The sequence below is a fragment of the Solanum lycopersicum genome, chromosome 11 (genome assembly GCF_036512215.1).
Source record: "Solanum lycopersicum chromosome 11, SLM_r2.1".
Taxonomy (NCBI): Eukaryota; Viridiplantae; Streptophyta; class Magnoliopsida; order Solanales; family Solanaceae; genus Solanum; species Solanum lycopersicum.
In genome coordinates this window covers 13,750,251-13,774,124 of record NC_090810.1, presented here as the reverse complement: position 1 = coordinate 13,774,124, position 23,874 = coordinate 13,750,251, and the positions used below count along the sequence as shown (strand labels likewise).

Genomic DNA, 23,874 nt, shown 5'->3' with positions numbered 1-23,874 from the left:
TATCACGGATTGGGATTTCTAGGGACGTTAGTGTGGTTATTAGGTGATATTCTAATAGAATCTTAATCGCTAGACGTATTGTGAAAATCTGGAAATTTGCAGAAAATCTAGAAATTTGATCTGCAAAATTTCCCTCCCGTATAATTAATATTGCATAAGAATGATGGGGAAAGGTGTTGAGCCAATCATTGGGCAATGATTGCCAATGATTGGCATGTGACAAATTGGCACTGTTATGAATTCTGGGAATTGCCAGTGATTCCCGTTGATTGCCCAGCGATTTTCTGTTCTTATTTATTTTTATTTTTATTTTTTTATTTATTTTTTTATTGAGATAGATAATTAATTATTAGGTGTTATTTTATATGATCTAACATTGAATTTAGTCCATTTGAAGAGGTTAGAGTTAAGTTCTTGGCTTGAAATTTAGCAAGTATGAAAAATTTGGCATACCAATATGTATCAAGATTTGGAGTTTGTTGAAAATATGAGTGAGTTTTAGCGTCTATGATAGACATATAATAATTTGAAATGTCTACAAAAAAAATTGCTTACTTACGAATATTGCAAAATTGGTAGATTGGGAACGTTCCGAAACCTTGCGAAAAGGAAAGGAAAAAATCTTAAAAGATTCGTGGCACAAGTTCGGCATCTAAGGTATGTTAAGACTTTTTAGACTTGTTGAAGGACGTTTTCCTAATTCAAGATTAAAAATGGAAATAGACAAAGGGGTAAGGGGAAAAAATGGTGGTCTCGTATCAATGGTGTGACGGGCATTGGTACGAGTACCGGTGTTATAAAAAGGAAAATTACTATTATAGAATGTGGATTGAAATTTGAGAATGCCAAAGCATATGGGCATTAGCTGATATATTATTGACTTAAATTCCTTGTGTGATTGTGTTTTATTTATTTCACCCGTATAGTTGTGATAATTGAGGTGGTTATGTATTATGTTCATATTGATTGATTGAGATGCATCATCATCCCCTCTATTGAAATAATATTGTGCACATGCATAGACATGAGACTGAGTATAAGTTGGGCAAGTGGAGATCGTCCGTGCTGGGGATGGTGAGATGTTAAGATTGTAATTTGGGCATGTGGAGACCGTCCGTGCGAAAATTGTTTGACATTATGATAGTGCGTTGAGATCGTCCGCACAGACACGTGGAGATCGTCCGTGTCGGTATATGGACCTCGCGAGTCCCCCATGGGTCATGAACTCTCGATGTATTTTCGAGGAGTATCATGTATATACGGTTGAGTGAGTACTGGGTATTCTGAGACATATCATTACATGGCATCATATTGCATTGCATTTCATCCCATCATTCATTCTTGATGACTATATGTTTCATTTGGTGTTTGGAAAATATTAAATGTTGATTTCCTTTATTGATGAAACTTAAATAGAGAGTGTAATATATATATATACTTGTATAATTTAAGAACTTATTTTCTTATATAAACTCCCGTCACTACTTCTTCGTTGTCGGTCAATGAGACATACTCGGTACACGTGGTTTCGTACTCATACTACGCTTGTTGCACTCTTTGTGGTGCAGATTCGATTCCGAGTAGGAGCACATCTCGTGAAGCAAATTGAGTCCGGCTTGAAGTTTTTGGAGTTGTGGTGAGCTGCTTGGTTGTTCCGTGGCCCACATCTCCCTCTATCTTTTACTTATTCTGTTATTCAGTATTCAGACAGGATATCCCTTATGTTAGATTTGTCTTTTAGTTTCAGACTTGCATCGTATTTTAGAAGCTCTTGTACTCATGACACCATTTCTTGGGTAGTATTTTTTTCAGTTTTCCGTATTCGTACTTATAAGAACTCAGTGTTGAAGATTTGGAAAATGTTGTCTTTTCACTTCTTGTTAGTTAAGTTTGTTAAAATATGTTGGTTGGCTTACCTATTGGTTGGGAATATAGTTGCCATCACGACTCGTGATTTTGGGTCGTGACACTTAGTAGAATTCATCATCAACTTTTTTCAAAGATTGAATTTTTGGTTGAGTGACAAGCAACTAGGTGTGGGAGATTCCATGTGGTTATGTCGAGCTAGATTGTTCAAATTATGATATGTAACTTATTAATGTTCAACGATGTGAGCCTACAATATTACGCGATCAATAAAGATTCAAGGGGATTAAAATTACTTTGTTGACAGGATGATACAAATTGTTATGATGTGTTACATAGACATTTGATAGTCGGCAAAGATTATGAGATTATAGTATACCGAATTATTGGAGTAACCAAGAATTTTTTTAGTGTTGGTATATGGTATATGATAAATTATTGGAGTAACCAAGAATTTTTTTAGTGTTGGTATATGGTATATGATGATATCGAATATTAGTTGAAATTTGGTATCTAAAATATTACGTGAAGTTGACAGTGGGTGTGATTTAATTATTTTACCTCGATGGAAAATTAATTTTATAATTGAAATTATCAGTCTCAAGTGCTCATATATGTCATGTAATGCTTAAATGGAATGAGAGAAAGCAATTTTTTTGAAAAAAAATTGAGGATACAATGTGCTTGCTAAGAAGACCTTGATACTAGTGACAATATGAGAGCAAGGTAAATGATTGATGTGGTTATGATATTTGTTAGTATTAAGAGTGTTGACTTTGGTGATGTACTGTAACAAGTATGCGGAGTTTGATAAATCTAGTATGTGTAAAATTATAATGGAGATCAGACCGGTTTGGTGGCTAAAAAATATATATATAAATTGAGGGATGTAGTCAGATGAATGAAAATATTGAAAAAGGCATTATGGAGAAAGTATATAATGTTATTCGACCTTGATTTCGTATATTCTTATGTTGACCACCTACTTCTTTTAAGATATGATTTAGAGTATGATTAATTGCATATGTCCACGTGTGTTTTTTACAATTATGGGTGAATTTCTACCTCTTGTGTCCTCTTGATAGAGTATGATCCTTTGGCAGGCTTGGTCATTTCATTTATGATAAATTTGACGTTATTGGGATAGTTAGAGTATCTCAACGTGTCTACAGACACAACCTTTCTTATAAGAACTTATATAAGAGCTATTATGAAGAGTTACAATTGTCTAACAAGTTAAAGGTTCTATATTTTTAAGTGTATCGCTTGTTGGGTTTAAGCATTTCCTTCTTGGGGTTGAATAAGTTTGATTTTTCCTTGATGAGCACTCGATGTCTAAAGTTTAATATTTTATAACTTAAACTCGTAAAAAGATTATGTTGTGCAAAGGGAATTATGATAAGATTTGTGATGGTTTGGGCATTGTAAGTGTGTTGTAATTTGTTCAGGTTGACTTCTGGTTATGGTCGATATTGGTTAAGAAGGTTATCTTTGTTATATGAGAAGAGATTTGTCATGATGATTGTTTATGGTCAACTGAATGTTAGTTCAGATTGGGTTCATGGGTTAGTCCGTGGTTGATAATCACTCTTAGATCTTCCAAAGTTCGATTCAAAAGTTCAATTGTTAGTATATGATCTTGATGGAATGGTCTTAAGGAGGAGTTGACTTAGAGAGACGAACACAGACTAGTAGGTCATAACTCAAGCTTTTCGGTTGCGTTGATTATTTTTTTCCTTTCTTCTTCCATATGTTTAGGGACAAATATAGTTTTTAGTGATGAATAATGTAATGACCGAGAAAAAAAAATATATCTGAAAAATTTTGAACTATTTATTAATTACAATTATTTAGTTGACACGAAATTTTAAATAATTAATTTTTACTGGTGGCTAATAGACTAAGTCCATAACTTAGTTAAAAATCATATACATTTTGGCCATCATAATTAAAATTAAATTAGGAATTTATGACTTTTAATACCAAATTATTTTTAGAAAAAGAATGAATAAGGGAATAGAAACTCACCATCGGAGACGTGGTAGCTGACTCGATCAAATTGCAGGTAGTTGAAGCAACTTTTTTTTAAAGTAGTCACAAGCATTAATTGCTAAGCTACAAAAGGTGCAAATAATATTATATTAATTTAAGTGTTTAAAAAATTGAAAGTTAGCTTTTAAAAAAATGCAGTAAGGTAGCGTTCTTTTTGTCCTTTATTTTTATTTTTATTTTTTTTAATTTTGATGGGATAATGTTTTCTTTCCCACTACTAACTGATGATTCCCAAATGATTTGGGCATGCGTGGTAATGAATAATGATGCTTGAAATTGATTAAAAGGTGTGGGAATTCTACTATTTGAGATAATTCCCGTGAATTTCTCGTATATGGTTTTGTTGTTTCAAAACCTATTCCAGAGTGTCATAATTTGATCTCAATTTTGATAAGTTAATATATACCAAATTAAAATATTAGTTAGTATTATATGAATATCATTAGGATTATGCGATTTAGAGGAATTTAGACTTTAACCCTAAGCTTGAAATTAAGAATTTAACTATAAATTTAGGTGAGTTATTGGGTCCAGGCTTAACGTATGGAACTGTGGGTGTGGTTAGTTTTGAAATCTTATCGTGGTCATTTATTTGAATAGATTGCTTTGAGTTGGAAGTTCAACGAAAGGGGAAGGCTCAAGTTCAGGGGTGGACTCTCTACTATTTAAGGCAAGTGGATTTTTAAACTCTTGGTAAGTGTATGGAATGCGTGTAATTCCTTGTGGTATATGTTTGGGAGTACTGATATTTGGTGATGGGTTGACTTTTTTCACATTGATTAATTCTAATGATGAAAATAGGGGTAAAAAAAGGCAATGTGATTAATTGTTTATGCGTGATGTGTTGAGAAATGTTTGAACTTTGGAGGCTTGTTGAATCATTGTTGATGTGATATCATGTTTGTATGCTGTGAATTGTGCAATGTTATGAAAATGGTCATCTCCTCATTATTTGTGTGAGCATGTCATTTGCATTATTCTGAGACAAGGTTGTGACAAGTGTTGTTCCCTCTTATAATAATATATGATTGAGTATTTGAACACCCCAAAACCACTCATTATTGTACAAGAAGTTTCTGGGTAAAAACAAGGGAAACTTAGGGCGATTTCATCGTTTTCATCAAGAACCTGTGTAACGGTACGTAGTTTGTTCACCAATTTTGTACTTTGAATTCTAGGCCTTAGAGACGGTAATTGTGGCCCTATGGGAGGATTTGGGATCATCCAAAGGTTGGAAAACTCAGGTTTATGAGGATTTTTGTGTCTAAGACCTTTGGATTTTAATAAACACATTTGTTCTTGATTTAATTACCGTAATTCTCTTATGTAACCAAGGAACTTATTATAGTTTTAGACAAATAAATGATGAGAAAGTATTGGATTTGATGGACAAATCATGAGGTTGACCTGATTTTGGGATTAAATTATAATCCAAGAATCTTAGGCCAATTGGATTTATTTTGTACTTGTGTTCTAATTTAGACCTAGGACAAACTAAAGCTTCACAAACGGAGTCAACAGTCTGTGAACTTCTATAATAGTTTTTTGGCTCCCAAGCATGCTAGACTTAAAAAAGTAGTCATGCATGTCTTTAATTGAATAATACCTTTAAATTATTGAGATATTACATGCATAGATCTTTTGTGTATAAATTTTGGGCAGATGAGTTTGTTAGGACAATAAGGCATTTGATTGCTGATGTTGACATTGTGATTGTTGTTGGCTGTTTTTGTTGGGGCGTTAATCTCTGAGGTTTTGTTATTTCCCATTTATGTTATATGTGATTATCAACTGCTTCATTAGTACAACTTGTGTATGTTTTGTTAGGGAGATGGGAGGAGAATAAACTGAAATGTTATCTTGTTGTCATTCTCATGCAATAAATGTGTTTATTTGGGTGTAAAGGTGTCATTTTATTCATCGGGTAAGATGCATGATAAATACTAATGGCACTCCATTACAATGTGTGGTACATAATATCTCTTAATTGACTCAAAAATTATATTAGTACAAATTGATAATAGTTGGTTCGAGTACCACACCTAGTACATGTGATTGTTTGTGTGTGAGTTCCATGAGCGAACCAAGTTTACCTCATCGTAGTGTATTATTGTATATTGATTCATGAGTGGTCAATAATTATATTTAAATGATGAGATGGTTCTTGTATAGACCAAAATTACATGTTAAACGTTGTAAATGATGTCTTAGGAGTCCTTGGTGTTTCGCATTATATTAAAGGTGTGATGAATTCCATATGGTTGATTGTTATGAATTTGGATATGTTTCAAGCGATTGTTAAATCAGGATATTGATCGGCAGTTTTCTTATTCACAAGCTTGCACTGTATTATATTGTTGGTCTGGTGGTCTAGAACATATTTGATTAGGGGGATTTTAGTGAACATTGAATAAAAGTCTTGTAGGCAGTGGTGGGCTCAGAAATTTTACCAAATGGGTTTAACATAAAAAAGAAGAAAACATAAATAAGCGAATAAATTAACAACAAAAGAAAGCATGATTGATCAAAATATTCATTACAGTTATATTCTGCGAGTCTTTCATTTCTTGAAACCTATTGATAATATTATCATCTGAAAGATATAAATATTTTTTTTTCTAAATAAGGTCGAATGCATCCTCTAATTAGTTCATCTTACATTCAATTTTGCATTTAACTTTTCATAAACTTCATTGCCGATAAAAGCTCTTTAAACTGAAACTATGGCTACAGGCAAGAGCAATGCAAATTTTACAAGGTGAAAGACAAGGGAATAATTTAAATGTTTCTTTGCGTTGACTATCTTTCAAAAAATATCATCAAGTCGTTTTAGGGTATAGAACTTATCATCAACATCACATGTTAGGATCGAATTCACGCACACACACTAGATAAATGAAGAGAAAGAGATGAGAGATCTTGAGAGAGAAAGAGAAAACCCAATATTTCGTGGTAACACCCCGTGAGTAAACTTCTACGGCGGTGAGGTATATTTATATTAATAATTCAGAGTATTTTTGGTTACAAAGAATAAATAGAGAATAAATAGTTTTATATATTAATCAGGCTCCACTACCTAACAATTCTCCCACTTGGAGACTGACTCAGCCATCAAAAAAAAAATACATTCTCAAAAAAAAAAACATCAACATCTTTACCACACCGCAACATCTGTAGAAACAACTACAGAAGACCAACCGAGGTTTTACATAACCTCAGTTTCCCAACATCAACACATTTCGTCAACATGTCTGCCGGGTTCTTTGCACCCTCTATCTTCTCCAAGCAAATATCACCATCCTCCACTGCCCTGCGAGTGAAATGGCATCGCCTTCTGATGTGCTTTGTCTTCGAATGATAGACTGAATTTTTCACCAACTGTATGACACTCTGGCTATATGAGTAAAGAATATTCTCGTTCTGCTTCTTGCCCAATTCCTTAAGATAATCTGCCAGCCAATGGAGTAGTCATGGGTGTCACGCCCCTTTTTTTTCTCCGTATTTTTTATTTTTATCGTTTGAAAGAAAAAGAGTTTTTCCAATTAAAGTGACGTTTTGAAAAGGAATAATTATTATTTAGAGTCGCCACTTGGAATTCGGTTTTGGTGTTCCAAGTCACCTTATTTAAATCCCTAATCAAAATCAAATTTTGACTCTATTTTATTGGTCTGCGAACTAGAAATTCGGATAAGGAATTCTGTTGACCGAGGGGAAGGTGTTAGGCACCCCTCGAGTCCCGTGGTTCTAGCATGGTTGCTTTATTGATTTCAGTATGACTTAACTTATTTTTGGACATTATATTATTTAATTAATAATAAAATTGTTATTTACCCTTAAATTTATTTTAAACTTATTTGAAATTGACTTATTTATTTTAAATGAGTTTAATTTTTTTTTACTATGCGTCCATTAATTTTAAACATGAAATATATATATATATATATATATATATATATATATATATATATATATATATATATATATATTGCCTATATTTGTATGTTTTTATTTTTTAATGTTATTATAGAAATTTTTTACAAATTGGAGTTAGTGTGGAAAAGAGATTTTCGAGTTCAAGATAATTTAGGAATATATATATATTTATTTACTAGATAAAAATAAGAAAAATACATAAATTTTATAAGATTTGAAGTAAGTTTTTATAAAGAAATTCTAAATAAATTAGAAATGTTTTATTTTAAATTATATATATATATATATATATATATATATATATATATATATATATATTATAATTTTCTGTAAGATTTGTGTCTCTCTTCTTCTTCTTTTTTAAAATTCATTTTATCATTATTTTTATTTTATTTTTATTTATAAAGTTTGTCTTCTTCTCCTTTTTTTTTAAATTTTTTAATAATTTTTGTTACCTTTTTTTGTAACGTTTTTTTTTCCACTCATTTTTTTTATTTTCTTGTTTTATATTTTTTTTTATTCTTCTTCTCTCTTTTTCTTTTTTTTTTTAAATTTTATTTTAGATTTTATATATTTTTTTTCTGTATCTCTGTTTCTCTCCCTCTTTTCCTCTTTTCCCTTTTTTATTTATTCATTTTTTACGTTTTTTCCTTTTTCCTTTTTTATTTTTCTGTTTCTTTTTTTAAAAAATCTGTTATTTTTTTTCTTTTTTTTTCTTTTATTTTATGCTTTTTTTTCATGATTTTTCTTTCACTCGTTATTTTTAATTTTAGTTATGACTCTTAATAATATTTATATATTCTCTCAATGATAAATTTTAATAATTCGAATTAGATAACTATCTTACACTTATTCTAAAGATAATTTTTAATCCAAATAATGTGTAAAAAAATTGAAATATATTACACATAAGTTTTTTAAATTACTTAATCAATTAAAAATTTTAGTTTACATCCTAATCTAACAAGTTTATAAATTTTTTTTTTTTAGTGAAACATTAGGCTCCAGAAAAACATTAGCTATTAAATATCACAAAATAAATTCTAATATAAATTGCATCTAAAAAAAATAACAGACATTAATAATAATGCAAAAAAAAAGAATGTATGATACATCTTTTATTTTATATTATTTTTGTTAGCAAGAAACATTTTTTTTTTCATTTTTCAGATCTAGAAAAAAAAAATCTTAACATGCATCACATATTGATATTGCATAATAATAACATACGATTCAAAGAACTTCATATTATTAGATATAAATTTTCATATAACATTACATTTAAATAATATGAGAGTTTAGAATTACCTCACTGCGAAGATGGATATCACGAAAAATAACTTCTATGATCTATTGATTTGAGCCACGAATTTGAAACCACGACAAAAGAACTCTAACTCTGACCTATTCTCGAAAGAATGACTCACTTTTCTTCTCTTTGTGTTTGCTCTATATATTTTCTATGTATTTCTCTGTATCTGTGTCTGCTCTATATTTCCACTGAACGTGTTTTTTATAATATTTTTGGATGAGAGTTTGGGTGCTAATTAAAAGGAACGTAATAGAGTTGGATTAGGATTTAATTTGAAATATTGTTGAGGGAATTGGGGTTGAGATGAGGAGGGATATAAAATAAATAAATAATAATAGTAATAGAAAATTAAAAAAATAATTAAAAAAATGTGATAAACGTGCAAAGAGAGAGAGAGAGAAGAAAGAAAAAAAATAATAAAAAAAATAAATGGGATGAGATTTTTTAGTAAAATAAGTTAGGAAGTTGGGAATAATTAGGATAAGGGGAAGGTAATTTGAATATTTAGGATTCCCCTTTTTTTCTTCTTCTACTATTATTTTTAAACTAATTAAAAGTTGAAGATTTAAAACAAATACCATAAATTCCTAATTTTTTATTATTAAAGTAATTTACACAATTAATTTATTTTTTATTTATTTTAAATATAACCTTTTTTAAAAATTGGTGTTTGACTCTTTATATTTTGGTAAAAGTTAGGTGTTCACAATGGGTTTAGCATCATTAACCCTGAATCTGCTCAGCACCTTCTCAATGTACAACTCTTGAGATAGATTTAAAGTGCCAACAGATCTATCCCGAGAAATCTTCATCTCCAAAATCTGCTTCGGTTGACCCAAATCTTTCATCTCAAATGCTTCAGACAACCTTGTCTTCAGATTGTTAATCTTCCTCATATTAGATCCCGCAATCAACATATCATCCACATACAAGAGTAGAAACACATATGAATCAGTGTATTTCTTGAAGTAACAACAAGGATCCTTTTCAGCTTTGCAGAATCCACTCTTGGTCATGAAGGAGTCAAACTTCTTGTACAACTGCCTTGGTGCTTGCTTTAGTCCATACAAGCTCCCAGTGATCTTGCACACTATATGTTCCTTGCATGGAACCACAAATCCTTCCGGTTGCTGCATATATATCTCTTTGTCCTGATATGGATGTAAAAATGATGTTTTTACATTCATTTGCTCTAGATGCGAATTATTCGATGCAACAACACTCAACAGAATTAGAATAGAGGTTAACTTCACAACAGAAGAGAATATTTCAGCATAATCAATACCTTTCCTTTGTGAATGTCCTTTAACCACTAAACGAGCCTTGAACCTTCTTTTGCCATTTGGTTCAGTCTTGATTCTGAACACCTACTTGTTCATCAAAGCTCTCTTCCCTGCAGGTAACTCAGTCAACACCCATGTGTCGTTCTTCTTAAGTGACCTCATCTCATCATCCATGGCTTGCTCCCACTTGATCGAATCCTCCACCTGTAGGGCTTCATCAAAAGACTCTGGTTCCCCCTCATCAGTCAGCAATAGATAGTGTAATGAAGGTGAATACCTATCTGGTGCCCTGATGGATCTGGATGATCTCTTTAACACCTGCTCATGTGTAACTTGCTCCACTTCAGATTCTTCAGTAGGAGTTGGTTGAATATTTGCTTCGACATCTCTGGGGTTACTCTTTTGCAACTCAACCTCAACTCCCACTTGCTTTGTAATCTCTAGAACTTTCGGCTCTCTGTCCTTGTACATGATAGACTCATTAAATGTCACGTCACAATGTTTCATGATCTTTCTGTTCTTGTCATCCCAAAACCTGTAACCAAACAAATCAAAACCATAGCCTATGAAGTAACACTTCACAGCCTTGTCATCAAGCTTGTCTCTCTTTTCTGGATCAACATGAACATAAGCAGTCAAACCAAAAGTCCTCACTTGTGAGTACTTGAGTTCTTAACCTGTCCACACCTCCTCTTGAATCTTGAACCCTAAAGGAACTGATGGTCCCCTGTTGATAAAGTATGCAGCTGTGCTCACTGGATCCGCCCAAAGTGTTTTGGGCAGCCCACAGTGTATCCTCATACTCCTTGCACGCTCATTCAATGTTATGTTCATCCTCTCAGCAATTCCATTCTGGCTTGCCTTACCAGGAACTATTCTCATCAATTTGATTTCCTCAGTCGCACAGAATGCCTTGAACTCTGATTTGTCATACTGTCCTCCATTGTCAAACCTTAGGCATTTGACTTTCAAACCGGTCTGATTCTCAACTTCAGCTTTCCACTTCTTGAAAGTAGAAAACACATTTCACTTATGCTTCAAGAAGTAAACCCATACCTTCTATCAATGAAGGTAACATAGAATCTGGATCCTTCAAGTGATGATACTGGAGATGGTCCCCAAACATCTGTATGGACCATTTTCGACCGCACTTTCTTTGGCTCTCTAGGAGTCTTTGTGAAGCTTACTCTTTTCTGTTTGCCCATAACACAGCTCTCGCAAAGACCCATATCAACAGACTTCAGACCCTCTAATGCTCCTTTTGCAACCAGCATCTTCATTCCTTTAGTACTCTTGTGTCCAAGTCTGTTGTGCCACAGACATGATCCAGACGCACCTTCAGCAACAGCGGCCATGTTTATACACCCTGCAGTTGTGTACAAGGTTCCATATTTGGTGCCACGAGCTGCTACCATAGCACCTTTCACGATCTTCCACGAACCTTTCCCAAACTCTGCTGCATATCCCGTGCTATCCAACTGACCAACAGAGATAAGATTTTTCTTGATCTTAGGAATATATTTGACATCCTCCAATGTCCACTGGTTTCCCGAGGTGGCCTTTATGAAAACATCCCCCTTTCCTTCAATCTTTAAGGCTTTATTGTCAGCAATATATACTTTTCCAAAATTTCTAGATTTGAAATTTTTGAACAACTCCTTGCTTGGAGACGAATGGAAAGATGCACCATAATCCAACATTCATGATTCAACCGAGCTGTTTACACTAAGGATTAGAGCATCCCCAATGTCCTCTGCTGAATTTACAGAATCATTGTCATCTCAGAATTTCTGATTCTGTTTTTTCTTTTGCTTTGTACAGTTCATCCGAAAGTGCCCTTTTTCTCCACAGTTCCAACAAGTCATGTTTGATCTGTTCAGGGATTTTCCTCGATTATTTTATTTTGATCAACCATGTTGATTTTGGCCTTTCGTCTTACTTCTCCCCCTTCGGTCAACGCTGAGAGCACTGCCCGATGAATCTCCAACTTCTCGTTTGTGAATACTTTCGTTAAGAACAACATCATGGATTTCATCAAACTTCAGTTTCTCAGATCCACGAGAACTGCTAATCGCAGCAACAATAGTATCCCAAGATTCGGGCAGAGATGACATCAAAATCAAAGCCTTAATTTCATCTTCGAAATTAATATCCACAGAATTGAGTTGACTCACAATCATATTGAACTCGTTTATATGATCAGAAACGAATCCATTCTCAGACATCTATAAATTGAACAATCTACGCATAAAATATACCTTATTCATTGCCGATGGTTTTTCATACATGTTTGACAGTGCCTTCAACACACCGGACGTAGTCTCTGCTTCACGATGTTGAACGCCACGTTTCTTGACAAAGTCAACCGGATCAACCCTAGAGCCTGACGATCCTTGAGGTTCCACTTCTCTTCTGTCATGGATTTCAGCTTCACCCCAGTCAACGGTTTGTGAAGATATTTATGGTACAGATAATCTTCGATCTGCATCTTCCAGAAACTGAAATCGGATCCATCAAACTTCTCGATTACAAGCTTTGAACTATCCATCTTTAGTGATCGTGTTGAATATCCTTAGCTTTGATACCAGTTGTTAGGATCGAATTCACGCACACACACTAGATGAATGAAGAACACAAGAACTTTCAAGAGAAAGAGAATGAGAGATCTTGAGGGAAAAAGAGAAAACTCAATATTTCATGGTAACACCCCGTGTGTAAACTTCCGCGGTGGTGAGGTATATTTATATTAATAATTCAGAATATTTTTTGTTACCGGATAAACAATTATATATATTAATCAGGCTCCACTACCTAACATCACAGACATCAACAATATATGTCTGTAACTAAATCTTATGAGTGACTATCATATTTTCACCTAAATCATCAGGACGTAATTCAGTCATTTTTGGTACTTTCTTGATGTTAAAATCAAAAAGTGAGTCAACCGGATTCAAGTAAGCAACTCCAATAAGTAAATTTAATCTCACCTCATTAAAACGATCATTGAGTTTTTAAAGTTATTGATAAATGATCTAAAAATAAACTTTAACACGATAATGATGTGAGATAGTATACTCAGTAACATTGCATCGAGATCTTTCAAAGTTCACATAGAACTCATAAAAAATTAGGTATCAAAATTTCATACTTAACAAAACAATTTAGATACATTATGCATAACTGAATCTCATCCTTCATCCCTTACATTTTGCGATCATATATTCACCACTTTAATAAGTTGAATGACATTTGTAATATCCTGTTGTTTCCTCATTAAGCTCATTTTAATAGCTAAAATATCTTTCATCAAGTGCAATAAGAAAGCAATTTCAAATGTTTGACAAACTTTAAGATATTATGTTGCTCTGGCATTCTCTTCAACAAATTAAGAATCAACATCAATAATTTTAAATACCACAAAAAGAGTAAACTAAAGTTGAAGAACAAAACAATGGATTGCTCAAGCTGATTTACTTTTTTGATGAATCAAAATTTAAGGCCGCTCAGCCGCCCTTGCATATCTCTTTCTCCATAATAACATTTCCCATGTATATGATATACGCACAAAAATATCGAGCAAGAAAATTAACAATTGCTTTTTAAAAAAACACATAAAGCACTAGTATTATGAACATGAACAATCCCAATAAACCTTTCAATCACAAATTTCTATTTACAAAATATCCAAAACAATTTTCATTTTCTATTTACGTGACACATCATAACATTCATCGACTAGAAATAACAAATAGTAACCATTTAGATCCTTCATAACAACTTAATTCTTTCAATCTTACACGCAGTGATGATATCTTTGTTTGATATACACTTGTTTTGCTTCGTTGTGATACTTGTATATCTAAGCATGTTGCAATATTAGTCATAGATGTTGAAATGAGATATATAAATATCAATACTATGAAATTGTTGAATGTTGATTTGGTTCAACTAAAAAAGAAGTCAATTTGAGACCAAGTCAACTAGACATTATAAATATAATTTAAAAAATATTTATACATAAAAGTAAGGGGTGTTAAGTGGGATGGTTGGGTTGAAATTGGAGATATTAAAATGGGTTGAAATAGAATTAGAGTTGAATCTTGACCTGCCTAAGTTTACTTTTGTTTCAAGTGTATCGGGTTGGGTCCTGATCCACACATTTTAACCCTATTAATCTCAAAAATTTTAACATAATGATATTTAACTTTTATAATAACAATACGAATCGCACCTCAAGATTTTTTTAAAAAAAATAACAAATGGATAGATAAATCCTAAAAGATGTTTCACAGATAATAATTCATAACTTAAATATAAGAAAATATCTTTGTAAAGAATTTTAAAATGGTTGAAATTGGAGATTAAATTGTGCTAAATTGAGAACTCTCTTAAAATGGGTTATGCTTTAGTGAGTTGACATTGAACAAAATTCAAGTTATCTTGAGCCGAACCCTCATAATTCTGGACGGGTTACCTTTGTTGTGTTTTTTTTACCCCCCACCTCCCAGGAGCTCCCACACCTTTTTCTCCCTTGGTGACTCAAACTCGCAACCTTAAGGTTGGAAGTGAGGGCTGCTTATCATTCGATAAGATCCCTCTACAAAAATGTCACACTCTGAGTCTACACCGTTGAAGTGGACGACACCCAACGACCATTGTTGGCCTTAAGCAAACCCTTGGCCAGACTTAGTTAACTCAGCGGAAGAGATAACTTAACTCAAGTATAAAGCTTGAAACATTCTCATGAAAACACTTTAAATAATAGGCTTGGCCAAATATGGCACTTAAGTCTCCAAAATGACATATGTATGGTTGAATCGATCATTAGAAGAACTGGGTCAAAAATTAGGATACATTCTGGCAAAATCAAGCTTCCATCAAAGAGAAGCAAATGAAAGGCTTTCATAAAAATTCTCACAAAATCGAGAATGAAGTTTTCCTTCTGTACATGCTAAATCCTGAATTAATAACTGCTTCTAATTTCCAAAAAAAATACTAATTGTATCGAACTTTCCATTTTTGGATTAGTTACGAAATTTCCATGAAATGAAACAAACCTCATTCCATGGTATTTACATGAGGTGCGTCTTTAAGTAAGTCCCCTAGAGGTCTTAGTTTATCCACAATTTATGTTTCGTCTTTCGTTTCCTTTTCTTTTGTTTCGATAAATCTATCAATCAATTGTGGATCTTTCTTTTTCTCTTGATTCTTTTCTGATTGATATGTATAGATCCTTTTCACGGATTAACGAAAATGTGCAAAATCTCTATTTGCCTCCCATTGTATGAGTCTTTTCCTTTTTGCGTATGACATCGCTACTCCCTTTTGGTAGCATCTACTACTTCAAAACATAATTTGAAAGCCATATTTCAACCCGAAAGTTCTAGAGATGCCGCTAATAACCAACAAATTGCAAGTGTTTATCCTTGCATTGATCCTATTTCAATGGGAACTTGATGAGTCGATCCACCTACACGTCTTCCTTTTACAGTTATATTGGGATTTACCCCACGTATTTCTTGACGTAAAACGGATAGTGGATGAATGTTAGGACAAACCCCACAACATTCAATAAAGGAAAAACAGAAAACAATTACAGAGCTCTCTAGGATGCACGAAGGTTCACCAATGACTCTGAATGCTCAAGATGGATCAATAAGGTGCTGGATGCTGATCCTGGTTACCTGCGTCTTCATAAGACGATGCAGACCAACATACATCAGTATATTCAATGTACGAGTATGCGAGTTCGAATGATAAAAAACAACTTCTATGCTTGAAAGTAATAAGATACTGTCTTGAGAGGCTTTGGCTGGCACCGCGCATCAGGCCCTATCAGAGAGAGGCTGCCTTGAGGGGCTCTAGCAGGCGTGGCACCCCAGGGCTTGTCAGACAGGATTTTCAACTTTTCTTCTCCGACTTTCAATTCTAAACCTTATAAACTCCCATGGATCTCACTCCAAACACTTTGCTGACTAAAATACTCATAACTCAATAGTTTAGACTTGTAAAACAACCTAGAAACACGAATCAAACAACCAAAGGCATACCACAACTCAACCAACAAGAATTCAATTGTTTTTCATCAAGAACTTCAATGTTCATAATTCAATCTACTCTAATTGCGCTAACTTAAACTTATTTTTGGGTGGGTGGAAGAACCCATCACAGAAAGATCTCATATACCTGATTAGGTATCACCCCGACGAATTCCACTAAAATCTCTTGGAGTTCTTGGTGAAATCTTGTTCTTTCTCCCTTCTCCTTCTTCTCTTTTCTTTTCTCCCAAACCCTAAGCGTAAAAAGAACTTTTCAAATCTGAACTTAAACTTGGTTTTACCCCAATTAAACTCTTAAAATAAATTAGAAAATTGTACAATGAAAAGACTACTTTACCCTTTCTAAAATCCGAATAGATCTTTCCTCACTCCAATAGCCAAACTTTCGAAAAGCATATATCCCTTAAACGACATCAAAAAATAGAAAACTTAGCGCCGTTGGAAATATCTTTCCAAGGGATTTCCATCCACATAAAGAACTGCTCATAACTCCTCCTGAGCTAGAAGTTATGACCGTTTTAAAATGACGAAAACTTACTTTTACATTTGGAAATTTTCCACATTTTTCCTATTCTTTCAAAAAATAACTATTCGTAGTTTCTTGGTTTAATCCTAGATATTTGGACTTACAATATGTTATAATTTAAGTATAGACTTCTACATAATTTTTAAATATCAAATATATTTTTTCATAGTTTTTATCATCAAATATATTTTTTAATTTTTTGAGATTTAGAATTTTGAATAGCGAAGTAAAGGTTATAATCCATTTCTATATGCAACTCTAATCAAGTAAAATTCAAAATTAACTAATCACTAATTCTAACAAATAAAAAAATTAACTCAACACTAATGTTGAATAATTATACTTTTGTTTTACATTAATTTATATATTTAAGCTACATAACCTAATTTTAGTTTTTATTTAATGTTAATCATGTAATTAGTGCTTTTAGACTTACTTTAGTGTGATTGAGTACTTTCAAATCATAATTATTTTCATAAATTTTATTTTATGTGATTTTATTATTATTTGTGTTGAATATTTTAGTGTCATCACACATCTCATATTTTTTGTTATTCTGTTGAGAAGCACCTTTGATAGTTCTATTATGGATGGATTAAAAAATATTTGGAGGACAAGTTACTTATATACTTGTACGAATATTTTACCTGAAAAGTAAAAAAAATCTAGGTTTATTAGTATTGTGTAGTTTATTAATTTAAAAGTTAAACACAAAAGATTTGGCTTGATATTTGAAAAATCGAACCAACAAGAACAATTGCGAAGTTGAAAACCCCAATTTTATTAATTTGATTTATACATTAAAATTTACCATAAATAATTTAATTTGATATTTAAAATGACCAAGTTGATGAACATGTATCATTAGATATTCTTATTTCAGAAAGAGTAAGATATTCTTATATATCTCAGAAAGTGTGTTCAATTGATGCATTAATCTTTTACAATACAATACTTACTATATGACACAACTACCATAAAAATAGGTGATTGCTTTGTGCAAATGTGTCAATAATGATTAATATGTCAACTTATATTTGAAATATCTTTTCAACACTTACTATTTGATATATTAACAACTCAATTTTCCCAATCTCTTTAGTTTCTCAAATTCGAATTGGAACTACAGTAGGATTTTTAAGTTTGTCGAGTCATCAAATTATAATTACGAAATTTATTTTATCCCAATTTAACATAAAATAATCAAAATAAATAAACTAGTTTATTTAAATAACAACATATAATCTACCATATTTATTTATAATCTACCATATATAGGAAGTTGAGGGATCAAACCAAGTTTTTGTAATAAAATACAATGGCATTATAATAACATAAAAATAATTTTTTTTGGAAGAGATGAAAAACACGGAAGAACATATATCGCGTAACATTAATATGTATTAATTTTTTAACTTAATTAGAAATTAAAATTAATGTAGACACATTTAAATAAATTGTACTTATTTTTGTGAGTGTTTTAATTGTAATTAAATTTGTGAATGTTTTAAATTAAATATAAAAGAGGAGAAACACCATAGAATTCTTTTAAAATTAAAAATGAAAGAAAAGGAAGGTAAAAGAAAAATACTTTGTAATATTGCTTACATTAAGTTATTAAAGATAAATAACCTAACGACTACTAGGAGAAACTTTCTAAAAAGAACAAATCAACAACTATGATTGAAACAAAAAACAAAACGGTATATATTATAATATAGTATCAAAAAACATGACAAGAGAAGGTGTTAATTGAATGTTTTTGTTTGTTGGGATGCACAAGGTAGCTTCTCATCTGATTGCGATGAAATGATCATATTGCTTTGCAAAACTTCATCCCTATTCAAAAATTTTAAATTATTATGAACTCATAAGATAAAACTACGCGAGAGTTTTCTCCTTATTTTATCACTTTTATCCATTCTACTTCTAATGTTGACATTATTTCGCTATAAATCGACAATTCCATAAAGGGAGAAGAAATTCTTTGGTTAGGAAGATTTGTCTTCTCTTGTACTATAATTATAACAAGTATTGCATGAGTATCTTTTAACTTAAGTAATTTCAAGAATTAACTTCTTTTTTCAAGAGTTTCTACCATAATTGATGTTTGCCTTTATAGACTTATTTTTACACTTATGAATCACGACAGGGTGTTTGAATTAGCTTTAAAATTTGTCAAACCAAAACCTATTTTTAATTGTTTCTTTTAAGACATTTTTTTATTTCTGAAAGTATTTGACAAATATAAAAAAAAACTTCAGATAAGTCAAAAATAATTTAAAATAAATTAGGAACTATTTGCCATGGTTAAAATAACATGAAATAAATTTTAATAAATCGAGGTTTATTAATTTTTTTTGATTTCTTGATTTAAAAATTTGACAAAAATAATTTGGTTTGGTATTTGAAAAGAATGGAACAACCCGAAAAAAATTCGAGGTTGAAAAATCCCAATTCTATTAATTTGTATTACAAATTTGAAATTTTTACATAAATAGTTTAATTTGATATTTTAAAAATCGGAGTTGATCCAATCATTTACACTCCACTTACAACACTTGATATTCTTATATTAAAAATAGTACATGTTCAATTTTTTGCATTAACCTTTTACAATACAAAAGTTGCTAAATATAGGTAATTGCTTATAAAATGTGAGTCAATGATGATTGATACAGTCAACTAGTATTTGAAACCTTTTTTCAACACTTAGTATTTGATACTTTTTTTCAACAACTCAATTTTCCCCAATATCGTTTGTTTCTCAAATTCAAGTTGGAACTATAGTAGAATTTTGATGTTTATCAAAGTCACCAAACTATAATTACAAAATATATTCTATCCCAATTTAACATAAAATAGTTAAAATATATTGACTTATTTATTGAGGGAGCAAACCACGTTTTTATAATAAAATATAAAGGCATCACGATAATATAAAAATAATAAGAGAAGGTGTTAATTGGATGGACTTTTTTGTTGGGGTGCAGATGATAACTTCTCATCAGATTGGGGTAAAATGATGGTATTGTGCTGCAAAACTTCATCTCTGTTCATGTTCTTTAACTTTTTAATGAAGTCATAAGACAAGACTACCCGAGAAGTTTGTCCTTCTTTTATAACTTTCATCCATTCTTATTCTGGTGTTGACATTATTTCTCTATCAATCGATTCATTTCTGTAAAAGCAAGAAGAATTTTTTGGTTGGGAAGACTTGTATTTCTCTTGTACTACATTTATAATAACCAGCATATGGGTATCTTCAACTTTGGTAAGTTGATATAAAGTTTTTTTTAGCTATTTTTGTGTTTGCCTTTTATATTTTTTATTTTCTTTTCTTAATTAATATTTTCCTTTTATATTTTTCATTTTCTTTCAATTATTAATGTTTTCCTTTATTAGACATATGTATTGACCTATGCATCATAACATTTACTATATGACACAACTACCATAAAAATAAGTAATTGTTTATGAAAAATGAGAGGGTGTTTGGATTGGCTTAAAAGTCGGTAAAATTTACTTTTAACTTAGTTTTTGATTTCTGGATGTGTTTGACAAAATAATATAATATAAGTAAAAAAAAAACTTAAAAGAAGTCGGAAAGTGTTTGACAAGGTAAAAAAAGACTAAAAATAAGTTTCAATCGACTTAAAATATTTCGAAAGCCAAAAGTAGGTCTCCCCCTACTTTTTATTTTTTGACTTAAAGTCATTTCAGTTTGATTTTTTTATTTAGACTTAAAATATAACTTTGACTTCGTATTTGATAATCCCTGCAACCACAATTGTTTGACAGGTATAATAATATCACGACCCAAATCGGGCCGCGACTGGCACCCACATTTACCCTCCTATGTGAGCGAACCAACCAATCTAAACCTTAACATTTCAATATAATATCAACAGAAAGTAATGCGGAAGACTTAACTCATTAATAAAATCAATAACTATTATTATCCCCAAAATCTGGAAGTCATCACCACAAGAACATCTACGATCAAATGACTAAACTAAGAGTATTCTAAAAGCTAAAAATACATAAGAAGCTAGTCCATGCCGGAAGTTCAAGGCATCAAGACTTGAAGAAGAAGATCCAGTCCAAGCTAGAAGCATTAGCTCACCCTGAATTTCCGATGTAGTAAGACTGACTTGAATTACTGTTGAGTCGAAGACGACGGCACGTTTGCTGCACTCCACAAATAAACAAGAAGAAAACATAAAAGTAGGGGTCAGTACAAAACACGGGTACTGAGTAGATATCATCGGCCAACTCAAAAAAGAAAACAATATATACCAAGTAATATCATAAACTCAACTATGATACTCAACATGTAGCAACAACAAGTACTATATCATTAAAAATTACCGTCAAGTTCACACATGAGGACTCAAGCCTCGATACCATACTCATTTGGGAATTATGTTCATTAGATTGAGTATATTAACATCTTTCAAGATTCATTATCTTTAGTTCTCTTGTGTCGGTGCGTGACACTCCGCTCCATCATATTCATTAATCCTCTTGTGACGGTACGTGACACTCCGATCCCCTAAATCTACGTGTCAGTTCGTGACACCCGATCCCCTAAATCTACGTGTCGGTTGGTGACACCCGATCCCCTAAATCTACGTGTCGGTTCGTGACACCCGATCTCCTAAATCTACATATCGGTTCGTGACACCCGATCCCCTAAATCTACGTGTCGGTTCGTGACACCCGATCCCCTAAATCTACGTGTCGGTTCGTGACACCCGATCCCCTAATCTCATTCTATCAATTCATCAAGCCTTCTTTTATACCAAGGCATCATCAATCTCATTACTTTAGTTCATCAAGCCTTCTCCCTTACCAAGGCATCATCATTAACAAGAGATTAGGTTTTTATCAAGATTTGGAATTCAATAGCTTCATCATGCTTAATATAATCACAATTATATAATCACGTTTATGCAAGCATACAATTAAGCACATAGCAGGATTTCCAATACTATCAATACATATCATTCGCTATTAAGAGTTTACTACGAATAGTATGAAAACCATAACCTACCTCCACCGAAGATTAGTGATCAAGCAAGCAAATTTTCTCCAAAGCTTTGTGTTTTTCCTCTCGTTCGATCCTCTCTCTCGTTCAACTTTCTCTCTCTTTCTCTTGTTCTTTCTATTTTCCTTATTCAAACCCTCTTTCTTTTACCCTAATTAGTATATAATTAAGAATAAAAGGTGGCAATAATGACCCACTAATTAACTTAAGGTTACCTCTTTTAACCCCAAGTAATTAGACTTATCAACATTAACCCTCTAACTTTACAATTAAAGTAGGAATAGTCCAAAACGTCCCTCAAAACGTGTAAAAAAATCCAACCCAGACTGGGATTTCGCAGTCTGTGACGGCCCGTCGCGCCTGCGACGGTCCGTCCTGCTGCCAGTCACAGAGTTCAGAGACTCAATTTCTCTCAAGAGTCTGTGACGGTCCGTCACACCTGTGACGGTCTGTCCTGCCATTCCGTCACGAAGTTTAGAGAGTCGATTTTCAGTACCCAGTTTCAGATTTTCTAAGTGTTTTGAAACGAGACCCTGCGGCGGTCCGTCGTGTCCATGACGGTCCGTCATGGGGTCCGTCGCCTCAGCCTATTTTTCCAGAAATAAAATCTGCTGCTCAAAACGACTAAACAGGTCGTTACAATAGATACCAATTTACCCATCGTTCGTCGCCGAACGATCACAAGAAGGAAAACAAGGGCGAAAAGGAGTACCTGAATCTGTAAACAGATGTGGGTATCTTTCTCGCATATCTGCGTCCTTCTCCCAAGTGGCTTCTTCAACGGGTCGATTCTTCCATTGAACTTTGATGGATGCAATCTCCCTTTATCTCAACTTGCGAATGTCTCTATCTAGAATGGCAACAGGTTCCTCCTCATAAGACAAATTCTCGTCAAGCAGAACTGAATCCCAACGGATAATGTAGTTTCCATCCCCATGGTATCTTTTCAACATCGACACATAGAATACCGGATGTACTCCGGACAGCCCTGGAGGCAAGGATAACTCATTAGCCACCTCCCCTACTCGCTTAAGTACTTCAAATGGTCCAATGTACCTTGGACTTAGCTTACCCCTTTTACCAAACCGCATCACCCCTTTCATGGGCGAAACCTTCAGCAAGACTTGTTCACCCTCCATAAACTCCAAGTCTCTAACCTTCCGATCTGCATACTCCTTCTGTCTACTTTGAGCCGCTAGAAGCTTTTCTTGAATAGATTTCACCTTCTCCATCGAATCCCTCAAAAGATCAGTACCCCAAGGTCTAACCTCGAATGCATCAAACCAACCAATGGGGGACCTACATCTCCTACCATACAATGCTTCAAATGGAGCCATATCAATGCTTGAGTGATAGCTATTATTGTATGAAAATTCCGCTAAGGGTAAGAAGCTATCCCAATGGCCACCAAACTCTATCACACATGCGCGAAGCATATCCTCCAACACTTGAATCGTTCGCTCAGACTGACCATCGGTCTGAGGATGGAACGCGGTACTAAGGTCCAACCTAGTACCCAATTCCGCATGCAGTGTTTTCCAAAACTTAGAAGTAAACTGCGTACCTCTATCTGATATAATGGAGAGTGAAACCCCATGAAATCGCACCACTTCCGAGATGTAAAGTTTGGCTAACTTCTCTAAATTGTAAGTCACCTTGACCGGAATGAAATGAGCAGACTTAGTTAACCTATCAACAATCACCTAGATGGAATCGTACTTACCCATCGTCTTTGCAAGACCAACCACGAAGTCCATTGCGATTCTCTCCCATTTCCATTCCGGAATGGG

General features: G+C 32.8%; 1 protein-coding gene across 1 annotated transcript in view; it reads left to right on the top strand.

Annotated features, from left to right (window-relative positions):
* Positions 1–23,874, top strand: part of LOC138339252 (uncharacterized) — a 109,334-nt gene that overhangs the window by 36,366 nt on the left and 49,094 nt on the right. The window lies entirely within an intron of this gene.